General features: G+C 35.6%; 1 protein-coding gene across 1 annotated transcript in view; it reads left to right on the top strand.

Moving 5' to 3' along the window:
• Positions 1–26,789, top strand: part of Cntn5 (contactin 5) — a 1,105,069-nt gene that overhangs the window by 227,377 nt on the left and 850,903 nt on the right. Inside the window, exon 2 of the mRNA XM_074066853.1 lies at positions 10,221–10,348. The gene's annotated coding sequence lies outside the window, so the exon portion shown is untranslated. The remainder of the gene's footprint in view (positions 1–10,220; positions 10,349–26,789) is intronic.

The following is a 26,789-nucleotide window of genomic DNA, read 5'->3' as shown; positions in this document are numbered from 1 at the left end:
GCAGGAGGGTTGGTGTGAAAATAATGAGGTTGAGAGACAGCTATGGTGTCCTTATGAGTGTACTGATTAGACTCTGAGAGTCTGGAGCCAGTCTCTGGAGCAGGCCAGTGATGCTAAAGGTAGAGAGGTCAGCTCTCATTGAACACATGCTGGAAGCCAGTGACCTTTTTCTCAATTTATGTGTTTTCATTAGAAGGCCACTTGCAACCTTACAAGACCAGTTTTGACAGAATGATGAAGTGGTAGAGACATAATGTAGATTTGAGTATCTCCTGGAACTGTATGTATGTAAATTTGGAAGGTCGGTGTGGGACAGTAAAGCCCATAATACTTATTCTTTAATTAGATGATTAGGGGAGCATACATTTTTAGAGGAACTATTACTGTGTTCTGATGGTGGCAGATGTCCCTAGAAAATGCCTCCACAAGCTGTGCTCCAAGGCCAAGGGTATCCTTCTTTTGACACTGAGATTACTTAGTCAATTACCAGCCTAGATGAAAGCTGTTGACAACTACAAATCCTAAAGCAGATGACGATGCCAGGCAGTTGGTCAATTTTCAAATCCCTAGAGTCCCATCCCTGGAGAAAGACATCATCCTCTTGCCTCTTAGTTTTCATGGCACTGTACCAAAATCAATTGGGAAAGTTTGGGGGAAGATATAAAATTCTCTGTACATTGTTTGTAAAATATTCCATAGTTTCTTAATCACTGGTAAATCATTTCACTGGTGTATCATTTCTACTATATATTGGATGATTTTTCCTAATGACAACTTGCTGTTATGAAAATAAACATTTGGGTGTTATATACATCATATATTTGAAAAATTTTCCAACATATTCTACTCACAAGGAGCAATGATTCAATGAGATGGGTTGGGGGGTGAATTTTAATTCAAGCTATTCCTTTCCATGGCACATACATCTGTGAATTTCAGAAAGTAGAGCAATAATATTCTAAGCATTTTGATTAGTCTTCCCTTTGAAATGACACTTTTTAACAGAGTCAACAAATACCTTAACCTCCCACTGATGTGAAGCAAATCCCTCTGTTCAAGTAAGAGCAATTGGAGGCAATGGTGGCAACAGAAGTCTGACTCCTAGGAGGACATAGCAGAAATCATTATGAGCTACGGCACACAGTCGGGCTGCCAGTCTGTGTTAAGGGTGTTACCTCATTGACAGTATCTTGGTAACATTTGTACCTCAACTCCAGAGGTGATAACAGCTGCAGTGCCTGTGGTGGAATGTCAAGAAACACCTTTTTCTGCTGTTTTTGCTCTCGCAGATTCTCAGCTCTTTAAAAGAATAAGTCTGTAAAAACCAACTGCAGCCTATGAGCTCCTTTGTGAAGATATTTTGTGGTGGTTTCTGCAAAATAGTTTTGCTCTGTGACATTGGACTCCAGGGAGATAAAAATTTTTCGGAATAGAAGGAGCATGTGTTAAATGTGTGACAAATGGCTGTGACAAGGTTGGTCTGGCAGTTCTGTGGTTCTGTGAAATGAAATGTTTCAACAGCCAGTTCTGTGCTCGCTGCAGGCAGCCCTTGACCCTCCCCACTGGGGAACCTGAAAAACTATAGAAGAACCATTCTAGTTATCTTGGAGTTGAATGGAATTCTTAACTAATAGTGACAGGTGTCACAGTAGGGCTTCTCACAGCAGCTACTAATGCCAGAGCTTCAGGCTGTAAGGAAATGAGAAAGGTCATAAGACAGGTGCACATACGTGAGAAAAGAGTTCAGGTAATAACCAGTAAGAACAATTTTTGAAAAGCCTGTTTTTGGAACTTTGCCAGTCTGCCTTGATGTTTTCAGGGTTATTCTTGTACTCATGTGTCACTAAAATTTGTACATATTCTAGAATACCCACATCCTAAAAAGAATAAGTCATAATTACTATGTGGGAACCACTATGCACTGACAGTCTATTCTGTACATCAGCTTCTTTTTAAAAAGCATTATTTGAGTATTGCTACTATTAGAAAAAAGAAAAAAAATTATTTAGTTAAACAATTAACTTTCCATAGTTTGAAGGCTGCTTAGGAACTATTTTACAATAATAATCTTACTCTAGGGAAACTTTCTATAATTGTTTGAATTACTAATACTTTATAGAAGATGAGAAATTCTTGCAACGATATTTATGTTTTATTTCATGCCAACTGGTCTACCTGTTTACATTTTTCTGAAAATGCCATATTTTAAAGCCCAGGCATAAAATTTTGTAAGTATTTGTTGCCCTTAATGCAGAGAAACTAAAGCAGATATCTTAAAAGCAACTGAGGCCAATAAGAAAAGGGGACCAGGAACTAGAGAAAAGATTAGATTAAAAAGAATTAACCTAGAAGGTAACACCCACGCACAGGAAATCAATGTGAGTCAATGCCCTGTATAGCTATCCTTATCTCAACCAGCAAAAACCCTTGTTCCTTCCTATTATTGCTTATACTCTCTCTTCAACAAAATTAGAGATAAGGGCAAAATAGTTTCTGCTGGGTATTGGGGGGGGGGGAGCGGGAGGGGGTGGAGTGGGTGGCAAGGGAGGGGGTGGGGGCAGGGGGGAGAAATGACCCAAGTCTTGTATGCACATATGAATAATAAAAAAAAAATTTGTAAGTATTAATATTTCAAGGATTCCATATATGTGATAGAAAGACCTTTAAACAGTGTAAAAGACCACAAATAACAAATATATTTAAGAGAGATAAGTATTCTGTTAATAACTTCAAATAAATAAAGTTGAATAAAACAGAAAATGTATAGAACAAAGCTATGATTAAGCATAATTCAAGCTCTGTGGCCACTAGTCCTGTTCTTTGTGTGCAATCTGAAGTCCACAGTAGTGAAGGGAACTGTGTGATTCGGGGAGCTAGAACTCAATATGCTAACAACCCATTCCATCACTCTCTCTAAGGTGCCATCCTTAGATATGCTCAGAAAGCCAAAATATCAGATAACTTTTTCAAAATTTATGTTGTGATTCATCCCTAAATGGAAAACTCTAGTGAAGGAGCTATAAGTAATTCTATTAATTATAATGGCATCCAATCACAGGAATTTCAAACACTTTTGGGAGTTAAAATTTTATTGTGAATTTTTGCAATTAATTCTCAATTGGTCAACTGAGGAGAGAGAGAGAGACATCATCCAAAACGTCCACAGGGAATTCTGCAAATTTTTTTCCATTTGCTTGCTAATGAGCCATTTTCACCTGACTCCTGCTCCCAGTTCTCCCCACTGAAGAGCCAGCTGTCAGTTTCCACAGTTGGGCAGGTATGGTAGCAGACAGGTGGCAGCAGGATGGGGGAGAAATCACTTCAGTGGGATGCAGTTAGTCTGGAATTAGGATGATCCACCTGGTATCATTAAAAATTGCATGTCATGAATAATTAACTACAATATCATCAACACTTAACAGTTTAGGTTATAAATATCCTTGAAAAGATAAATAATAATGTTTGCATTAATCAAATACCTGAGCAGTCTCTCAAACAGTGTTAGGCCAATGGAGTCCACTTAGAAATGTCAGAGTTTAATTCCCTGTTTATAGAAAATGTGAGTTGGACTGACACACCTTCTCCAGTCTTCTGTGTGCTTCAGGCTCTCTGACAATAAGTTCTTGACATGAGTAACAACATGTTAAAGCTTCAGTGGCCTAATTTATTTGGAAGTGTTTTTTTTTCAATTGTGAATTTATGCATAAGTACAGAAAGTAATGTTACAATTAGTATTTATTTCATGAATCATTTCAAACCTCACAAGAATTTAGGAAACTTTCTGCATGCATGAAACAATATTCCTACCCACATAACTCAATTAATCTCTCTAGATATAACTGGCCATCCATGCTCAGTTCAGATCTCGTTTGTCTTCAATTTGGAAATCATTTTCCCCTGAAAGACTTCCTTGACTGCTCTGTAATGCACTGGAAGACACCCCTAGGACTGCAAAGCACCCAGGTTGACTGGTATTTTAGTATTAATCACAGGACATTGGAATTGCCTAGTCACCATCTCACTCTCTTGCTGGAACATGAAATGCTTACGGTGAGGGCCCTTGTTTACTTTGGAATTTTTAATAGCTAACATAGTACATAGCATATCATGGTTACTCAAGAAAAATTTATTAAAGTGGATTAGATTCATGCATATATATGAAGTGTAGAAGAACATAAATAAGAAAAATGCCCATCTTCAGTTCCCTTTTTTCTGATTTGCTAGTTGAGACATCATTCTGCATACTGCATGAAGAAAATTATTAAGGTGGTCAACAGCAGACTATAGAAAGACCAACTCAATGGCAAATGCAGAAAAGATGCTCATTTGAACAATAGTCATTCAAATTGAGAAGAGAAATTGGGAAGAAACATATCTGAAATACACATAAAGGTTCAATCAACATGACTTGTAAAATAACTGATTCCTTGGATGAGGAAAAATGAGGCATGAGAGTACCTTCAAGGTTTGTAGCTTACCCAGCTTGGAGCATGGTAGAATCACTGGCTGAGACTGATCACCAACACTGGGAGACAAGGTGGGTATGTGACTGTTAGCGCAAGGAGGAGTCATGAAGAGAAGCAGATATAGCTTCTGGTTTTAGGTTTAAAGATGTTAATTTTTTTGACTCCAAATTTTTGGAAAAAATTTAGGAGAGAAGTGTGTTTAAATTTGGAAGGGTTTTGCATTTATGTGGTAAATTGAAATTATGGATTTTCTAGGCTGAAATTATATTAGTAATTAATGAAGACCAGAAGCAAACTGATGAATCCATGTCTTAAGAGCCTGGTAAGGTAAAGAAAGTGACAAATCGAATATTGAGAATGAAAGGCATTTAACAATAAGAAAGGAATGAATGTGACGTCTAAGAGTGAAGACCATAGATGTAAATCTCTTGTGGCATGTGGTATGTTATATAACCACATTTGTGTAACCATATTTGCAGGAGAATGTACCATCACGAATGTGTAGTGACTAATTTTACGTGTCAACTGGACTGGGTAACGGGGTGCCCAGATATTTGGTCAAACATTATTCCAAGTGTTTGTGGATGTTTTTCTGGGTGTGTTATTCAGTTGACTGAAGAAATTCCATTGAATTCTGTGATGTGAGTGGACCGCATCCAGTCAGTTGAAGATAGAAGGCCTAAGTAGAAAAAAAGGGCTGACCTTCCTCTCAAGAAGAGGTAATTGACTTCTTCTGCACCATAGCCTTCAAATTGGAGCATTGTTTTGGGCCTGCCTTTAACTGAAATATTAGCTCTTCCTGCATATTGAGGCCGCCAGTCTTTGAATTAAGATTACCCTACCATTTCTCCTGGACTTCACCCTGCTGATTGAAGATCTCATGACTCTTCAACCTGTATAATTACATGAGCTAATTCTATATACACTGAGCCCCCCCCCACAAAATCTATAGGTTCTGTTTCTGTGGAAAACACACAGAAAGCAAATCTTTATCAACACCTACAAATGCATCTTTTAACATAGAGGAAATTGTGCTTAATACTGTGTATAACACAATTGTGTATTTCTACACCATTAGGAATAACACCATTCCTAACAAATAAACTGTCGACGATTCATTTCCTTTCTTATGTGTACCCAATGCCTTAATGCAAAGTTATGAAAGTACTGTGTCAGTAGATCAAGACTTGGTAACTTCTTAGGCAAACATTGGGCTGTGGACACAAAAAGGGAAAGCTATACCTAAGATATGTTTTGATTCTATTTAATAGAAATCTGTTCCCCTTCCAAGGTGGAAGGGTAAGACTATAATTAACTTGCCATGAAGTGGCTGGTTGAAGTCCTTGTGGGACAGTGCCATCTTGGTGAAAAGTGGTGGATGATCTCAGTGTAGTTCTCTGATACTGGCAAGTGGGACTTTCCCTAAGCTGGGCCAGCTTTAATTGAGTGGGAACTCAGGCTTTTGGTGCCATGCATAACCTCTCTCCCGGCCAACATGGTGACATTCTCAATGAGTCAATGTGCTTTTACCAGAATGGCTGATGCAGAGCACAGATTTAGTTAGTTGGCCAATTCATTCTGTGTACTAGTTCACTTAGTGTGTTTTCCATGGTAAGCACAGCCTCATAGGGAAACTCATGTCTGTTCTCTGGATCTCCTCCTCCCCAGTTGTATTAGTAAGTCTACTATAAACACAGATCATAAACTGGATGTTTTAAGTGATGGAAATTTATTTTCTCTCAAAGTTCTGGAAGCCAGAAGTTCAAAATGAGGGTTAAAGAAGATTGGTTCTTTCTGAGGTCTCTTACTTTTGTTTGCAGGTATTTCTTTACTGTATTTTGGCAAGGTTGTCATTCGTATTTCTGGTGTCTAATATGTATCTCCAAATTTCCTGTTCTTATAAGGGACACCCATGAAAAATCACTTACTATATAGACATACTTTTAAATGAGAAGTTCTAAAAAGTTTCTGAAATAACAATACAAAGTAGATATATCTTCTTAAGGATGGCAGTTAAACTTAAGACTATCTCATACTTGAATAAGAATAGGAATTTTGACTAGGAAGGCTATCTCATACTTGAATAGGAATTCAAGTATATATATATATATATATATATATATATATAAGTTCTTCAGGTAGATGAAACAAAAGGTCATTTGAAACCTAAAAGACAATATAGGCTATTTTGTTGGAGATACTCTATTATCAATAAATGTTGAATATTAATTCTAGCCTGAGTTATAAGTTTCTTTTCCATGGTAAGCTTGATTATTAAGCTTGATTCAACCTGTTCAGAATATAAAATTATAAGCAGATTATGTAAAGACCACCATTCCTGAATGAGGGAAAACATGTTTTATTTCCAGCCTAATAAAAGAATGGTAGCTTGCACACCTGTAGTCTCAGCACTGGAGAAGCCAATGTAAGAGAATCACAAGTTTGAGCCCAACCTGGGCAACATAGTGAGGCTGTGCATCAAAGAAACAAGGGCTGGAGATTTAGCTACGTGGTAGAGCACTTGACTAGCATGTACAAGGGTCTGGGTTCAATCTCCAGAGAGAGAGGAAGGAAGGAAGGGAGGGAGGGAGAGAGAAGGGAAGAAGGGAATAAAAAAAAAGAAAAACATTTGTAATCACTCCATTTGTAGGCCATCACCAAAAATGACAACAGCTTTGCTTGTTAAGAACATGGGATTTCAGTTCAGGGTATAAATGACACATGAAACACCCTGCCATAATTATCATAGTCTAACAAAAAAGTTCTTTTCTAGTAAATGAAAGACAGATAGGTAGAACAGATCCTGTCCAGGGATGGATACAAATGGGTAGGGAGAGGGCATAAGGAAAGAGTGAAGGAGGGAAAATATGGTTGGAATACTTTGTATTCATGAATGAAAATATAACAGTCAAATCTGTTGAAATTGTTCTAAGGAGGTAAATAAAGGAGAAAGATGGAGGGGGTGAATCTATCTAATAAAGATATATTATATGCATTTATGTAAATGTCACAATATAACCTCTGTACAAATATAATACGTTAATTAAAAAACAAATTTAACATCACCACTAATGATATTTATTGGCATTCTGTGTCTTCTGATTCAATGCAATGATATTGAGGGCACAATGTCATGCCTGTATATTCTTGCCCAAAACGTGTGACCTGAATTTAGTTCTGGACTAACAGCAGACCACCCCAAACTCATAGACTATCTCCAAAATAACTGCCTAGAACGTCTCAGATGTCAAGGTCATGAAAGGTAAGGAAAAACTGAAGAACTGTTCCAAATTGGAAGGCACAAAGAGGTAGAATGCCTAACTGCTATGTGGGGTTTTTTATTGGGTGCTGGAATGGAAATTAGAGGGACATTTGTGTAACAATGGGAAAATTTGAATAAGATCTATAGATTACTTAATAGTGTTCGGTCAATATTACTTTCCTTGTTTTGATCATTAATCAATAATTATGTGAGATGTTAACTTTAGCAGAAGAATATAAAAAGACCCCTGTGTCTGCCGTGTAACTCTTTTGTAATTACTTGACCATGAAAAGTCAAAAACATTAAAGATAAACTGATTCTTCTACTAAATAAAAAAGGGAAAGAAAGAGCATGGGATTTTGTTGCATTTGAAGTAATCTTAGAAGGCATCAATCGGTTTCCTCACACAGTTTTGCTCATGTGGAATAAGAATGAAAAAAGATAAGCTTTCTGCTTGACTTTAAAAGTGTGCATTTGTGTATGACAGTGATATTTTGGATTTTAACTTGATATCAGAAATGTGAGTCAGGATTAATGGAAATGTTACACTTACTCATATGAAATGACCAATATTTCATTACTTTTGTCTAATAAAAATGGAAATTTCTGACTGGAGCGATGTGAATTCTCATGTTGTTTTGATTTGCATTTTCTTTATTGCCAATGATGTTGAAAATTTCCTCATATGTTTATTGGCAATTTGTATTTCTTCTTTTGAAAACTGTCTGTTCAGCTCATTTGCACATTTATTCAATAAGCTGTTGATTCTTTATGGGGTTAGTTTTTTGAGCTCCCTTTATATCCTTATTATTAATCCCTTGTCAGATGTAGAGCTGATGAAAATTTTCTCCTATTGTGTAGGCTGTCTCTTCAGCCTCTTCAGTCTGGTGACTGTTTCCTTTGATGTGCAGAAGCTTTTTAATTTGATACGGTTCCATTTGTCCATCCTTTCTCCTAATTGTTTTGTGCATATGTGATCAGATGTGTTCCCTATTTTTTCCTGAAGTAATTTCACTGTTTCAGATCTTATATTCATATCTTTGATGCACTTTGAAATGATGCTAGTGTAAGATGAGGAAACACAATCTGACTTCGGTTTTCTACAGGTGGATATCTAGTATTCCCAGCACCATGTGTTGAAGAGGCTGTCTTTCCTTCAACACATATTTTTGGCTCTTTGTCAAAAATCAAATGGCAGTACCCTACATGGGTTTGTGTCTGGGTCTTCTATTTTATTTCATGGTCTTCCTGTCTGGTGTTGTGCCAGTACCATGCTGTTTTTCTTACTATGGCTCTGTCATATAATATGAAGTCAGATATTGTGACACCTCCCACATTGCTCTTTTTGCTCAGAATTGTTTTGGCTATTTGAAATCTTTTGTGCTTCCATACAAACTTTAGTACTGGTTTTTCTAGCTGTCTAATTAAGATTAGATGCACTTATGGAGATTTCACAATGAACCCCACCTGTACAAATAATATATGTTAACGAAAAATAAAAATAAATTATACCTATATATCTTTTTTAAAAACATGGAAATTTCCTATAATTCCAACTAATATAAGGGAGAGTCATGGGCTGGTTGTGTATTGCAGTGGAAAAGCACTTGCCTGGCCTGTGTGAGCCCTGGATTCCATCCCCAGCAAAACACGCACACAATAAAATAAAGATCAGTGATCTCTGTTGAAGACTACTAGCAATTCAAACACTTTTTCTCAGTCTTATCTTTAAATAAGCAACCGACATTTCCCTGGATTCCTTGTAGCATCTTAACATGGAAGATCTACTGATAGGTCCCTTTATAGATACCTAACAGTTTTTTTGAGATATGTGATGGGAATGGGTAATTATGCACTGTTTTTGATGCCAGTAAACTCATAAATTCATAAGAGTATATTTTACAGAAATACAAATTTCACTGAATGGAGAATTTCATTAAAAAGTGAACTTCATGAAAATTTTTAAAAAAATAGAAATTACCCCACAATGTGAATTTCCTGCAGATCACCAGAAAAATCTTCAACATATGTTAAAATGCAAGTCAGTTATAAGCTTTTAGGATGGAACACATATTTTAAATCCTTAAATTGAAACAGATAATCAAAGAGCATTGAAAATGCTAAGTACAGCATAAAATTATTATGAAGAAATTATCTTAGGAAACCCAGGAAATCTGGAAATGTAGGTATAAATTAACATGTTAAATGTTTTAAGGTATTATGTGAAATTCATGGAAGTTTAGAGTGATATTTAATTTATTATTAAATAAAAATAAGGAAAAATAAATATGATGAAGCAACAATTGGATGAATATATTTAACCAGAAATACTGTAGTCATTGGTTTATATGGGCAGAAAAGCGCAGTGATTACACATGTGACTGAATAGGACCACAATATAAAAGATTTAAGAAGAGTGTGTTTGGTTAAATAAAGAACAAATTAGAAAAGGATCCTGTTTATTCACAATGGTGTATGTTCTTTCTTAACAGGCATTCTCACAGGATGGCCAATTAATGTCAGGCGAAGAGTCGCTTGTGCAGGCCTGTTGCAAAAGGATTACTTCACAGAATCCAGTTCCTCTTCCCACAGCATAATCTGGGTCCTGTTCAGAAAGCAGGTACGGTTCTTTCTTTACTAGACTGCCTTTAAAGTTGAAACGAAGGTTGAAGGAAACCAAAACCAGGAGGCCCTTGTGTCTTACTCATGGAGCATCTTCAAATAAGTGCTTTATCTTTGACTGGAAAAGACCTTGATTGTGTTAGTCAGCATAGACACTAGAAATAGTCCAGAAATATAAATATTTTGTTTTCATTTGAGTTTTGGTTTGATAAGAACAGGGCAAGTACATTTAGATGGCAGAAAATTGCTGATAACAGGGAGAGAGACACAGTCTGTTGTCTCCTCCTGCTTCATGATCTCTTCCTCAGTCAGTGTATTATGATTTTGTGATTTCTGACGTGATTCAGTTGGAAGAGAGCGACTAAGCTGGACAAACAGAAAGACACTGGCAGAGATCCACAAGGAGGGGATCTTCTGAAGGAAAGGCGATATGCGTTTTGCTCAGTTTCACATTCTCATTGCTTCATTGGTCAACAGAAACCACTGACTATTAATTACCAAACTTTTAGAAAATGTATAATTTATTAATAGTCATTTAAAATGAACACCCTAAAATTCTTGAAAATATATGATTGAACATATATTTCATACTCATTAGCAAGTAGATGCCAATAAACTGCCTCCGATTAAATCCTTTGTGTTCTCCTGAGCTACAATACTTATGTGGTTTTTAAAATCCTCACACAAGGAGGTCAGTTCATTCTCAGACGAATGTTTTAGCCTTGTTTTCTAATTATTGATAATATATTTATATTACCAGACCTAACTTCAAAGCTGTCACATATCTATCCTCTAATTTGTTGGGCTCATTGGGTTAATTGATTCAAAATATCACAGTGTATTTTCCTCAGTGAATTCTGTATTTTCTGTTTCTTCAAGCTTGAAAATTAGGATTAAAAAAAAGAAATGACTGTATCTGATTTGGGGGCCATTCTGAGGGACAGTATGTACACCTTACCCAGTTAACGTTCCCATATACTGCATTGCTATAGGGTAGCATTAGATTGAGGTTTTATGACAAAATATGCCATTGCCTTTCTGCTTGTTACAACAAGAATGATAGACTCCATATACAAAATGAAATTAAAATAACCTGTATTTTGTCTACAAATATAAACTTCTTGGAAAGTATTGTTTCCTAAATATAAATATTCTGTCCTCCTTTCTTCATCAAGAGAGCATCTTAACAAATCAAAGTCTGGATTGAATTTTTACATTTTAGATACTGTGAATATCACAGATGAATTATATCTAGACACCTTAAATGACCTTGCAGAGTTAGACACAGATAATTTAAGGTACTTGTGACATAAGAAAGGCAACTGAACACAGCAGCTATGGGGTAATGCTCGCTTCCAGATGGATGGTGGGTATGCAGTTTAAACTTATTCTAGAGATACCAGCAGGTGGAAAGGGAAGGGATTAACTGTCTTGACCACCTGTGACTTGGTACATTTTATCAATTACCAACTGAATTGTATTAAATTCATGGAGGTCAACAAACCTCTAATTAATTTTTGAGAAGAGCCTTTTTGTCAGCCTATCAAATCCAGGTTTCCAGGTGAGGATGCTGGAAAACCTATGTTCAGGGAACCTAGGGAAGCTGGTTTGGTTTGACAGAGAGCAGTGTTGTGGCACTCTTCTTGTTTCACCCAACTAATAGAACAGGAACCAATTGAAACAAACGAGACAGATTGATGTAAAGATGTAAGTGAGTTAGAATTGATGAATCTCATGAGAGTGAACTCACAGTGTCACGTTAAATGAAGCCTCATTTCACTCACATTCTTGTGCGTCATGGTCTGTCACTGAAACCACTGAAACCATTGTCAGTGTCAAAGGGGACAATGATAGTTTCAGCTTGACACAAGCCACTAAATCGCTGCCTTAATAAGAAATGGCGTACATTAAAAGAGGTCCGGAGTTCAGCCTCTGAGAAGGAAATGTTTCAGTTCATAACTTCAACAACCGTCTCTGGTGGACCCTGGCTCTGTTCCAACAGCAAGAGCCTCCTTCCATTACAGAAGAGCGTCTGTGGCTCCAGAGCTGGCAGAAAATCTTTGCTCCTTGCATCGGTCCATTCATTGGAGGCTGCTATAGCTGATAAGAATAGAATGGAATGTTCTCCAAATTTCAAAACTGGGAAATGTAATTTTAGCCATTTGTGGTTTTTAAAATTGAGAAAAATCCCCACAAACTTTTCACATATATTAGTCGTTACATGTGTTGTATGTGTTAACAGCACAGCTTACTTGTTGACAAGTTTATAACAGCATCCAGAACTGACCACTCAAAATGACAAAGGAAATTCCATGGAAACAGATTTGACTGAGTATTAGGAAGAACATTCTAACCAGTGGAGTGTCCACAGTCACTTTTCACACATAGTGTCCACTATCAATGGAAAAGTACAATTTCTAATTGCCAAGGAAGGAGAGAGAACAATTGTCGCACAATTGTCATTCAGTAATAAGGTCATATTTCATTTTGAGTAGCTTGTGGTAGACATCTGTATTTTTGCCATTTGTTCAAACTTGTTTATTTTTAAACTACATTTGTAGTTCTCTTTTGTAGAACATAATGTTCACACTAATGATTTACAGGAAATCTGTCATATGAAGTATATCAAAATACCTGGATATGTGAACAAAAATATAAAGTCTAAATAAGTCATTTATAAATTGGTAAGAAATATGTAATCTGAAGTTATGTAAACTTCCTCAACAGCATATATCTGGCAGTTATGCAGGTTGGGAGGAATGGTTCGATATTGAGAAGAATATTATTCTCAATATCAGCCTATTTATAGATGATATATTGGTTTGAGAATTTGAAATCAAGTATATATATATATATATATATATATATATATATATATATATATATACATACTTATACATACATACAAAAAATCACTTATATTTGGAATTTGGTGTGTGGAGAGTGTTTAACAAACATCTGTTAAACAGATGTGATAAAATGGTATCATAGTCTTTTATTCAGTGGAACAAAACTTAACTGAGAATCTGCTGGGATTTTCTTTGTATTCTGGATTCAAATTTGATCCTATCTTTTATAAAATATTTTTGTTAGTGTATAATAGCTGTACAAGGGGTTTTGTTGTGACATTTCCGTATATACATACAATGTACTTCAGTTCATCTCCTCCATTATTCTCTTTTCTTCCCCAACCCCTTCTTAAACTGACTTGGACACTTTTGTATGTTCCATATTCATAGACATACAGAAAGTACATCGACCACATTCATCCTTCTTCACCCTCTTTATTTACCCTCTCCCTGCCACCTCTAGTATCCCATAGGGAAGAATAAGAAAAAGAGGGGTAGAAAGAAAGGAAGGAGGGGTGGAAGGAGAGAGAGAAAAGAGGAAGGAGGAGCTCTGGGGAATATAAAGTTAGCCTACAAAAGTAATATAATCGTGTTCTGAATGATTGGAAAAGGATTTTGGAAAAGGCTTTCATTTATAATTGAAAGGATTATGTAATACTGGGCAGGATTTGAGGTTGGTACATGGAACCATTTCCTAATTCTTGTTTTCTCCAGGATGCTAGAAGTCTTGGAGCCTGGTCACTGATTGCTCACAAAACTTATTGCAATCTTCAGCACTAGGCACCGCTGAACAGGGGTCAAACAAAGAGTGGGGCCCTAAGCCAATGGAATCCCGCCATGTCCCCCCAGCCACAGTGGCTTCAGTGCTTGTTTGGTGTCTGAAGTCTCAGGGCAGATGGTGTGCTCACTGCTGTTAATTACCTAGACTTCTCCCATTTCCTCCCTCTTTGAAACCCTGTAGTTAAGCTAAGATTCAGCAATGGTCTTTCCTGGCATTTGTTCCTTGTCAGTTTAGCAGTTTTAAAGCAGCTATTATCTAAATTCTTTCTGCCTGAAATACTTTGAGTGTTTTATTTTTTCTTTACCTAATCTTGACAAATACAGATGCCTAAACACATGAGGAATAAGTGATATGGCAATACTCAAAATTACAAAAACATTTTATATTATATGCAGAACAGAATTTCATTTAAAAGTTATTTCTCCAGACTTAAGTTTTCTGGGGCATAATAATCAAGGGAAAGAGAGCTGAAATGTAAATTGAAGAACTGACAATCATGCCTCTAGAAACATTAGGTAATCTGCAAATGATGATCTGTTATCCTCAGGAATAAGATGCTAAAATTAGGAAGTAAAAATCCTATAGCTAATGTACGTGAATTAATGATTTAGACTATTTGTAGCCAAGATACAAAAGTGGCAGTACACTTTAAGAGGCAATGACATGGAGTTCAAAAATGGGAAATCATTGCACGAATTAGATCATTTCCTTAGCTCAGTAACACTTCCCTTCACTTTGAAAACACCATTAAAATACCTATGTCTTGTGCATTGTGATGTAGACATTGGTACCCCCTTGTATTTTTTAGTGATTGCTCATGAAAAGCATAAGAAATAATCCACAAAATTTCTCAGGTAGCTTTTAAATTATACACAGTGGCACAGACCTGAGTTTAGTCAGTTGCATTCTGTGACCATGAGTGGAAATTGTCATTTGAAAAGTTTTATGCTTTCATTTTAATGAAAGTTACTTTAAGAAAGTTGATATACTTATTTTATGGCCATATTTTTCTCTCATAGTTTACTTCTGATATGTTAAACATGGAGAAAAAAAGAAACACAACACTTTTAGTAAAAGGTTTTTGATCATGTGATTTAGGTGACTTTTGAATCTATGCTTATACAAAAGATGAAATAGATAGATTTCAGAGACATGGAGAAGATTAATGTTTGGGATTGCTTATACCAATTATTCGTTATCTTTCTTTCCTTTTGATTTATAGAATGATGAAACTCTGTAAGGTTAATTTGACCATCACATAACAGATATAATCTACAGACAATAGCTGCATTGTGTTAAATACTCCAGGTTATTACGCCTTCTCAAATAGGCTGATAACATCAAATAAGTAGGCATGTTATCATTACATATGGAAAATAACTTTTAATAAGATTTTTTGATATTTCAGATACCTGTTATTAAGGTAGCCTGTGGAATAGAAACTACTAAAGTATCTCTGAGATTTTACTGAGTAAAGAACAAGGTGAAGAAATTCCCTTCCTTCTGTATGTCACTACAGCTAGTCCTGTGATGCTAATATTTCAGTCATGTGCAGAAGTGGAAATAACTAGGTAAGAACAATAGACTTTTCCATACACTGAGTTTTCCAGGTCATTTAACACTCTGGAGTATCTTCAAAACTCTCCAACAGAGTCCATGACAAAGGATTTTCACATTATTGTTCTCATGGTAATCCATTTTGTTAGAAAATTAAAAATGCTATGCTCTCAAACTATGGTTGCAAATACAGTGTTCATCAACTCATCCAATTCTCTCTGTCTTACAAACACCAAGTACATTAGTGTATTGTGTCATTTTATTGGAAAGTATGAACCCATCAAGGATGAAATAAAAACCTAGGAATTAACAGAACAAAAATGTCATCACACACAAAGCTTTAGTGATAACAGGCCTGTTCTTTGCTCCTGAAGCTTCTTGGACACTCACTCACAACCAAATACACATCTCTGAAAACATTTCTAACAGGTTTTAGAGAGGAAATCTATTTTCATACTTTTCTGGGAAACCTCCCATATCCCAGGGTTCATTCACCCTAGGCTGCCTGTCTAAATGGTAGGGTTTCAGACCTCCATTAGCTTCCCTACCCAGCATGTCTATAGTTCATACCTGAGGCAGGACTGAGTGAAGGAGGTCTATCTATTAGAACCGTGAGTGAGATGGGAACTGAACCATATAATAAATAACAGTTGATGGAACAAAACCCAAATCAAAACTCCAATAAGTCAGTGTGTTATTGTGAAGGCTTTAGCTCTCACTCCCTATGGGTTGGGAAACAACCTGTAGAATGGTTTTGAACTGAGGAATGTCACAATTTAATTGACGTTCTGAGCATTTGTTGATGTATTAGATATGACAGGTAAGAAAAGGAAAAGGATAAGGAATGATTCCAGTGTTTGAAGCCTTAGCAACTGGAATGTGAGGGTTGCCTAGCAACGAGGAAGAAGCAGTCATGGAGATTCAGAAGATGGCAGGACAGCAGGCTTGGAATGGGGAAATTGAGTTTATTTTCAGCCTTCCAAGTGAAGATGTAATATAATCATAAGACACATGAATTTGAGATTGTAAGTAAGACGAATTGGTTGGAGTTATAGAATTAGAAGTCTGCCCTGATGTAAAAATCTGGAGGACATGACAATAATCTGAAGGAAAACTCGAAAAGGAAGGATTACATGGACTAAAGCATGGATTACAGAAATGAGGAGAATTTAAGAAGGGAGACTGAGAAACAGCTGAAGTAGAAACTGGAACAAAATAAATCAAAAACCAAACACCAAAGACAAAAGTCCTGAAGATGCAGGTGCCTTAATAATATAGTTTTGAGAAGGCAGAAGTAAAAGACCATGACAAAAGCAGCTGTAGGTCTGGTAGGATGAGCTTAGAATTTAGTATTTATTTTCATGTCATCTTTAATTTATCAGGTGGATTGATGGTTGTCATGGAGAGGAAAGGCTGGTTTGAGGACAATTTGAGAGAAAATGGGAAGAGTAGAGAAAATAGAGCAAGTATGGAGAGATTTTTGTCTTCAGCAGTAACTGATAACATTATATAAATAAAGTATATATAAAATAAAGTAACAATTGCATAAGCAATAGCACCCCTATTTCATAAATCTACACTGAACATATTCATGACTGCAAAATTTAAATCTGTTGCTTCTAACTAAAAAATATAAATTCATTGCTTCACTTAGAACTTTTATGTTTAGGCTGCAAACTGTCAGTATTGTGAGTGAATTCTTCACTTTTCTTCTTTTCTATGTCATCCCCAGTTTGTCTTACCTGATTGAAACTAACACATTACATGTATCTTATTGGTGGGAGGATTAAAATACACGAGATTTTATGAAGCACTGAAGAGTCTTTGTTATCATATTTGTCTGCTATACCTTTTTAGATAAAAGTCTAACAATAGGTGAAATAAAAATTCAATACTGTTTGTTAACTGGATTAGAGGCATTTTTTTCCATGAAAGATTTTTTTATTATATTCAATAGCCAAAGCATATTCAATTATAATTCCAAGTATATTTTTATTTAAATACACAGATAACAAATCACTATGTATTGATTTAAAACACATATGCATATATATTTCAAAACAAAATACAATTTTATCTAAATAAAATATGTTCAGAGAAAACGCTTGTGAATCTATGTAATCAACATTGACAATCTCCTTTGATATTTTGAAGGTACAGTTTCACTGCTCGACTCTTTAATACACCAAAACTTTGAGACAGCCTGCAAATGTGGAATGATACAGCATTTGTGGTGGCTCTCTGACATCAGAAATCAAAACTTTGTGTACCACATTTGCATGATTTGAATCAAACCTCCTCACCTCAGCTTTTACAGCCTGCAAAACTAGAATAATCAGACTATCTGCTATACCATATCACAATGGAATTCAGTGGGATTTTCCATGTATTGGACTGCTTGTGAAAAGTGAAGTATTTTATCTACAAAAAGTGAAAAAGGAAAGGGAACAGGAAAGGAAATCTAAATGCTTAGACATAAATGTGCAACAACATATATTTTCCTGAAGATCATGAATCAGTCTCTGTTGAGATCCCAAGGAGAAAAAATTACAATAATAAGACTTCAGTCCTCTTTCCTTCATTCAGAATTTTAGAACCTAAATGAAAACCCATGACTGAAGAAAATTGCTCAGAAAGAACAAAAGAAATAAAGAAATTCCTGGCATTATTTCCATCCAAATGGAAATCAGTATAGTAATCCAGATTTAAGTCATAAAATTATACTGATAGTAAAATAAAAGTTATTTAAATTTGATACAAGCTTATCTTGTCTTGCTTTATAAAATTGTAAGCTATCTGAATTGTTTATAAATAGAGATGATTATTATTTTTCATGTGCATGTTTTTCATATTTTAAAATGTTTTCTAATATCATAAGAGGTATTGAAGAATTACTCTTAAATATCAGAAGAGAATGTTGTACTTGCTAGTAATAAATACAATTTTATAGAACTTAAAAATTACTCCCTAGGGAATATAATTTAACTTGTAGTTTTTGATAAACTTTTTCTTAAAATTATATTCCAAGACAACTGTGAGGGAAAAGAGTGGTGAGTTAAAACTGTGAATCAATGCTGTAATGACAAACTGCTAAGAAGTAAGGTTTTACCTGCAATCCCCAACAAATGAGGATAATAATTTTAAAAATTGTATTTTAAAGAAAATATAAATTGTGTCTTTTTTCTTATTGAAACCACAAGTGGAATTTAATTTTCTTACAATAGAAGCAGATAGAGTTTAGTGTCCAAATTCAATTAAATATAACATCATTTATTTTTATTTTGAGAGCTATAGTAAATGTCTGAATAAAATAGAAGCAGACAAGTTTGAGCTTTTGCTTCTGCTATGGTGTCAGTTATCTTACTGCAGCTCTATCCAAAGTGGCTACAATGGGGCCATTTTTCAGCAAAGAGAGAATATGTGTAAAACAAATAAAAGCAAAAAAAAAAAAGACAAAAGTTTTAAAAACATGAAAAGTTATGAGATTGCTATAGATTGCTATATTTCAGAACTAAACCTTCGCTAATAAAGTGTTAGTAGGAAATGCTGTCCAGAAGGAGGCTGCTTGGTGTCACAGTGCTCTGTCCCTGTCAGATCCACCTGGGAGCAAGACATCAGCCACCTGCAGGTGTCTGGTGTGGAAAGTGCAGGGGACGATGAATCTTTATCACCTGGGAAATGGGGTAGGAAATTAGGGATGTGTGCACTGGAGAGAAAGGATTTAGACAGAGACAATATGTGTGTTCTCAGCTGCTTGAAAGGACTGTCACCAGGAAGAGGGATTAGAACAGGCAAATGTTACTCCAAAGAACAGACTGTGAACCAAGGCCAACTGCCAGAAAGGTCACTCAGCATGACAGAAGCCAGCATGATCATTTTAATTACATTCAGGTATCTTACACTGGAAAAAATGAATGAGTTATGTTATCCAAGGTTACTTCCAACACTGACAATCTCTTATTTTGTGAATTAAAGTCAATTCAAAAATCCCATTCTAAGTTTTAGTAGCAATCCTGCACACACATTTGAGATAATCTGAACAGCTTCTGTTTTTGTGTATTTTATCTGTCCCTGTCAGTACATCATTGAAAACCTGTATCTATTCATCCATCCACTTGTGAATAGTTTAAGGAGCATAAGGAGGAAAAAAAACCTTTCACATGTCATGTTCCTATAATCTTATACACTGAAAATGATAAAAAGTCAATCATTGTTTTAAAAACATTATTCTGATGTACCAAAACAATAATTTCAATTATATCAATCAAATACACTGAATCAAATACTGTGTTGGCATTAGCAGTGGAATAACTGAGTACATTTGTAGGAGAGCATGCTAAGTGTTGCGAGGAAACATTTAGACACTGGCGAAGCCACATCTGTGTTACAAAGTATCACTCAAAAAACCCAACCTTTCAAAATGATAAACTTAAAAAACAAAGTGTGATTATTTGTAATAACGGTTTTCTCCTACAAAAGCAATCCCTTATAAATTTAATTTGTGAAATTTTCAAAGATAATTCTTTTGTGATTAGGGCTGCTTAGAATCCTGTCTCCCCACTTTTGTTAAGTTTCAGCAGAACTTCTCCATCATGTAGAAGAAAGCATCTCATGCTTTCTGGGATCACCGTCAGCTAGGACTTTGTCCAATAATAACAGAAATAATACATGTCTGTTATTAGAGAGTGACATAAAAAATGTTCACCTAATGTATTTTGGCAAAAAAAACACCTCTTACTTTGTTCACCTCAATCCTCAAGAATAGGAAAAAAATAATTGGCCCTCAAATTATTTTTGCTCTTGATTAAAGATGTCAAAAGTGGCTCATTCAGAAAACAATTTTAATAATTTTATATGTTGTTTTGACTTTTAAAACCTCAACTGAAAGTCATTGTACTAGCATTTATCATCATTGCATTAAAAATAATCAGTACTCTGAAAAATAGATATGAAGTTTTTATTTACTCTAAAAATAAAAATAAGGGGGAACACTTTTAATGGAACAAAGAACTTCATATAAAAGAGCTTGACATAGTAAATAACTATAAACTTATGAGAAAATGTAATTCAAAAACCTTCAGTAGAGCTCATGACTTCTACTAAAAAAAGTACACAGAAGGTCAGTGCACTGCCTGGAGACATGCACAGTCAAGGGAGGAGAGACTAACTTGAAGACCCAGCTGCTGGGGCCTCTCAGTGTGAGGCACCACGTGACCATGTTTGATGGAGAAATGAGCAAAGGGGCTGAAAGTTCTCTTCAAACCCAGCTAACTGCTTGTTCCTTAAGACCAGGGTCTACTTCAAAAAAAAAAAAAATAGCCTTAGACTATTTCTTGACCTCCTATTGGATAGGCAAGTTTGAAGTTTGACCTTAAGAAATGTGATGTACCAGTAGGTATGGTGGACACAGGACTCCTAGACTGTAGTATTGATGTTGCCTAAACTGACTCAAAGTGGTGAAATCTAGAACTCACACAAAGCAGGAGAACTCACACATACAGAGAGGTGGATTTGATATTTTAAATAAAGCATTAGCCCAGGAATGACATGAAAAGTTAGAAAAGCCAGGAATGTCATCACCCATTTATTAATTACCTTCCTAGTGAATTCTGCCTTGTTGGGAGACAATAATGTTTTCAGCACAACAGACTGAGCCTGATGACTCAGAAGGAGTTCATGTCATGCTTTTCTCACTGCTGTCCTCTCTTCACCCACTGCCATTTTCACCTATCTACATAGGCATTTCAAAGACAGTCTGTGGTAGATGGAATTATTTTTCTCAGTTCTTAAATCTTGAGGCAACCCAGTGAGGAGGATGCTAAAACTCAGGTTTTATAAAAAAGGAAGATGAGGCAAAGACCTTTACAAAGTCACTCAACCAAGATAAAATAAACTCAAGACTTGATCTTACCTCTCACAGGGTGTTAAATCCTGTGTCATGCTCATGAATTCTAATATGAATTATACATTCAGATGTACAGATGTCTATATTTTTCTATACTGCACTTTGAACTCAGGACCCAGCGCTTTCTAGGCATGTGCTCTGCCAATTGAGTCACACCCCCAGCCCTTTTGCTTTAGTTATTTTTCAGACAGCAGGGATGGCACTTTTTGCCCTCAGACCAGGATCCTCCTCTGCAGAGGAGGTGGGATGAAAAGCAGCACCCATCATGTCTGGCCTTTCAGAACCAAACTCTCAATCTTGGTTCTGTTCATATGTAAATTATGCATGTTTACTGTTATACATGTGGAAATTTTTATTTAATTCTCCTCAGAATACCTTTTATATGTTTTTCACTTCATTTTCTTTCCTAGCCCCTTTGTAATAGAAATATTTAAAATGTATTGTGCTCTAATGGAATTTTATGCAGCCATGAAGAAGAACGAAGTGTTATCATTCGCTGGTAAATGGATGGAATTGGAGAACATCATTCTGAGTGAGGTTAGCCTGGCCCAAAAGACCAAAAATCGTATGTTCTTCCTCATATGTGGACATTAGATCGAGGGCAAACACAACAAGGGGATTGGACTTTGATCACATGATAAATCGAGAGCACACAAGGGAGGGGTGAGGATAGGTAAGACACCTAAAAAACTAGCTAGCATTTGTTGCCCTTAATGCAGAGAAACTAAAGCAGATACCTTAAAAGCAACTGAGGCCAATAGGAAAAGGGGACCAGGAACTAGAGAAAAGGTTAGATCAAAAAGAATTAACATAGGAGGTAACACCCACGCACAGGAAATCAATGTGAGTCAATGCCCTGTATAGCTATCCTTATCTCAACCAGCAAGAACCCTTGTTCCTTCCTATTATTGCTTATACTCTCTCTACAACAAAATTAGAGATAAGGGTAAAATAGTTTCTGCTGGGTATTGAGGGGATGGGGGGGAGAGGGAGGGTGCAGAGTGGGTGGTAAGGGGGGGTGGGGGCAGGGGGGAGAAATGACCCAAGCCTTGTATGCACATATGAATAATAAAAGAAAAAAAAATGTATTGTGCTCTTCACAAAGGTAAAAGTAACTGAGTACAACACCTCCAGTATTTAAATCAACACTTTCAAATTAAAACAGACATTAAACATTAGCTACATACATTAATACATGTTCCAAATATTGAAGGAAACAAAATAATGAGAAATAATCCACATTCAAACAATAGGAATGTTAATATATTTTAATGTTAATATTATATATAATATAATATATATTTTATAATATATAAAAATTATATATATATTATATAATATATAAATATAATATGTTAATATATATAATATAATTTAATGTTAATATATTTTATATTTTCCTCAAAGGCAAAAAGAGCTTGCTATAGCTGTAATGATAGCACATATGTAATTATATATCTGACTATTTTGATATTATACTAATATAAATATTGTCTTTAAATATTGACTTTCTATATTAAATATAGCTTATTAGCTTGTCACATAGATACTGATAAGCAGAGCAATAATTCTGTGTAATTGATGACCAAACAGAAAGGAAATTGAATTAATTTTGAAGATGTAATGTAAAGCTTGTGAACTAATTTACTTCCAAGAATGTCTATGTCATATTGCAAACAGCTGCCTCTCTTCTCCCCACCGCCCAAATTCTGAGCCTGTACTGTGCTGAGGACCTTGGTCTCTTGGGTGGGAGCCTCTGGGATTTACCTTCACAGAGGTTCTGATTGGTTTCAATCAGGAGACAAGCCAGCTTAGCTGTACGCTGATGGTCAAGGAGCCATCAGTTCTCCAGTGGCCCACCTGGAAACAGTGGCAACTTTAGGAAGGACTTGAATCTCATCAGGCCACTTGCATCTGTATCTGAGGAACAAGATATAGACATAGAATTCTAACAGATATGGAAGCAGCAGCCAGTGTCATGTCATGTAGTAGTAGAGATGGACGTTTCTAAGAAAATACTGTGGATCTGGGCGGTCCACTAATGCCCTCTCATCTTTACCTGTGGAAACTCACCAGGTACCCTGCCATTTATTTTGAGAATATTTAAAACTTAGAACAACACTACCTCTACCATATACAGGAAATTTTCTTTAGGTGTTTTAAGAAAGATGTGAAGTATTTTTCAATGGAAATGATGAGGAATGTTCTAACCTGTCACAAGTCATCCATTTTAGAGTGGGGAAAAGAAACATTTGTTCATGATAGTGTTGCTTTCTTTCTTCTTCCTCCTTTCCTTCTCTTGCCATTCTTATTGTTGTAGCTTCTGAATCATCCCATCCTCTCAAAGTCCTGATATCAGTTAATTGGATAATTCACTGTACTCACCCATGATTCGTGGCAAAGGAGTAAAGAACCAGTATTCTGTGTTTATTCTACACTTGCCAAACTGTGCCCCCTGCTTGCTGTCATGTTTTAGATGGGTACCCTCTCCTAAATCTTGTTGGGGCTTCCCTTTTCTTGCCATAGGGCTCTCCTGATCCTCCCTTTGTAGGTGAATCAGCCTGTCTCACAGGTCAGTCAACAGAGAATAAATGCATCCCAATATTGTTCTGTAGCTATTCTATGTCTTCCTATGTAGAACCTCACCAGAAAGTGTGAGCCAGTGTTTGGGAGGGAGCGAGAGGGGTCAAGAAATATTTATTTAAATTAAAAAGGAGAGTTTTTGGTCTGACTGAGATACTTCTGTCCTTCAAGTATTAGTTTGAAAGAACATTTTTTTGACTCTAATAAGGAAGCCTCTCCCACACTTTAATTTACATGGCATTTTTACATGACTGTGTTAAGCTCCTATTGCTTCCTGTTTTGCATTTTTGTCATTTTTATGCATGACTTGTTAGCCTGATAGATTTTATATTTGTTTGGGAAAAGATCGTGCCTTATTCTTCTCTGTATGCACTACCAGATGTGCATCAGTAAGGACACTCTCCAGGAGTACATGTTTGACAAACTGAGAGACATTGATATAATTACATACCTATCTGGGAGGAATTAAGGAAAGTGATGAAGCCGTAATGCCCTCTCAAAAAATATGAAGTCAAAGTATACTGACCTATTTAAGTCTGTGAATAGTTTTCATTTTTTTATATTTATAGAAAAAAATTATACAGTTATCCTTTGGTATTGAAAGGGCTCAGCTCCAGTACAACCCACCGCACATGGATACTAAAATTTGAGGATGATGGAACCCTGTATATAAAATGGCACACTATTTGCATATAGTCTACCCACATATTTTAAATGACCTCTAGATTACTTATAATACCTAATGTAATGTAAGTGCTAGGTAAATAATTGTTATGCTCTACTCTTTTTTTGGTACTGGGGTTAGAACTCAGGGCTTGTGCTTACTAAACAGGTGCTCTATCACTTGAGCCACATCCCAGCCCCGAAAGTGTAGCCCAGACTGGTCCTGAACTTGTGGCCTTCTCACCTCATACTCTTTGTCTCATTGATTACTGGGGTGCATCACCATGACCTGCCTATATTGTATTATTCAAGAAGAGATGACTAGAGTAAGTGTTTGTACATGCTCAGTACAGAATCAAGTAACATAGGTCTAACAAAGTAGTGTTCTTCAATAACAATGTTACATTTGTTGAATCCAGAATATGGAATTAGCAGATAGGAGTGCTGATTGTATATAATTTTGTATCTCAGTCATCATCAAAATTGTATCCTTTTTGGATACAATTGAATACAAATTGTATTGTATTCAAAAAAGAATACCCATCCACAGAGTACTTAACATTGTATGGAAATTAAAAAGAACAAATACACAGATGTACTCATATGGATCATACTCAAAGCTATTTTGGCTAACCAGATTGCATACAGTATAGGAAGAAAATTTAGTGTTTGATAATGAAGATTATATCAGGAAAATACTAATTGCAATTAAAATGTTATTAAATGTAGAAACAACCAGAAAATATTAGAACCATTGAAATCATTCTTAGTTAAATTTATCAGGTATTATGAGTTGTAAGTCTTGAAACCTCTTTTGTGATCTGACTTTTCATTCACATTTTTAGTTCAAACCCTACTTATTTCTTCCAGTCAATAAAGGAGACTGTAAGTATAGCTGAAGGTTGGAAAATGAAGTGCTTACAAGATTCTCACTTCTAGTTTCCTTTTTGGATACAGGAATATTCAGCTGGTGGTGCAGCCTTGACTGAAGAGGTCAAGATAGTTCAGAAAATGAATTTCTATGAAGGAAATGTTTTTCTTCTCTTTTACTGAACACAAACATAAAATTAGTGTAATTACACTAATGACCCTAAAATTATCTTTTGTTTCTGGGTGATTTTATATTTGTAATCAGGAAAAAAATATGGATGAATCATAATACTGGAAATTGAGGTATTTCAGAGTGATGAGGCTGACATCTCCAATCCTGTATTTTTCATAACTTTACAAAATATGGACAATGTGGTAATTTTGGAGTGACTAAATCTAGCCACCTTCTAAAAATGTACTCTTTAATAAGTGTTTTGCAAGAAGAAAATTATTGTAAGCATTGGAACAGATAAAGGAAAATATTAATCATCTCTAAATCCCATCTTTGGGAATTCACAGATTTTTGCTGCATTGAAGTTTTAAACTGTTTTACTTTGCCTGAACATGTATTTGAAATCTAGACTGCTTTATATGTCCTATGATTTGGTATTTTATCATGGATAAGACATATTTTAGAGATATATATAAGAATTATCTGAGTGTATCTTTGTTATGGAATATTTTCTCCATAATCCAAACAAAAAGCAACAAATTTTAAATAAAACCTTAATGCCCTAGAATCAAAGAATTCCTGAACCTAAAGAAATTTTCAATTGTCATGAAAGATATATATTTTCTTGACCCTTTGAGTTTCTCTAAATCATCCCAAGTCATCACATTTCTTGAAATAACTCAGTATTTTTCCATTTGCTGTAAATAATTTACACAGATTTTATCACTATAACTTCCATCAGTTTGTTTTTGTTCTGTCCCTTAACAAGAAATCATGGAACAATTGTACTTTTTGGTGAAGACTAGCTACTGTGAACTCAATGTTTGTGACTCCCCAAATTCTTAAGTTAAAGCCCTGATTCTAGATGGAATAGTATGTGGTAAGGGCAGGTGGCTTTGGGAGAAGATTAGGGTTATCTTAGATCATGAGAAGTGGTCTTAGTGATGGAATTAATACCCTTATTTTAAAAAGGAAGAGGGCAAGCTCTCCTGACCATGTATGAAGATATAGCAAGAAGGCAGCTACTTGCCAGTCCCTCTTCAGATATGGCAGCTGTTT

This window comes from Castor canadensis, chromosome 2, assembly GCF_047511655.1.
Source record: "Castor canadensis chromosome 2, mCasCan1.hap1v2, whole genome shotgun sequence".
Lineage (NCBI taxonomy): Eukaryota > Metazoa > Chordata > Mammalia > Rodentia > Castoridae > Castor > Castor canadensis.
Note: the sequence above shows the minus strand (reverse complement) of the source record. Positions and strands in the feature narration are given on the sequence as shown.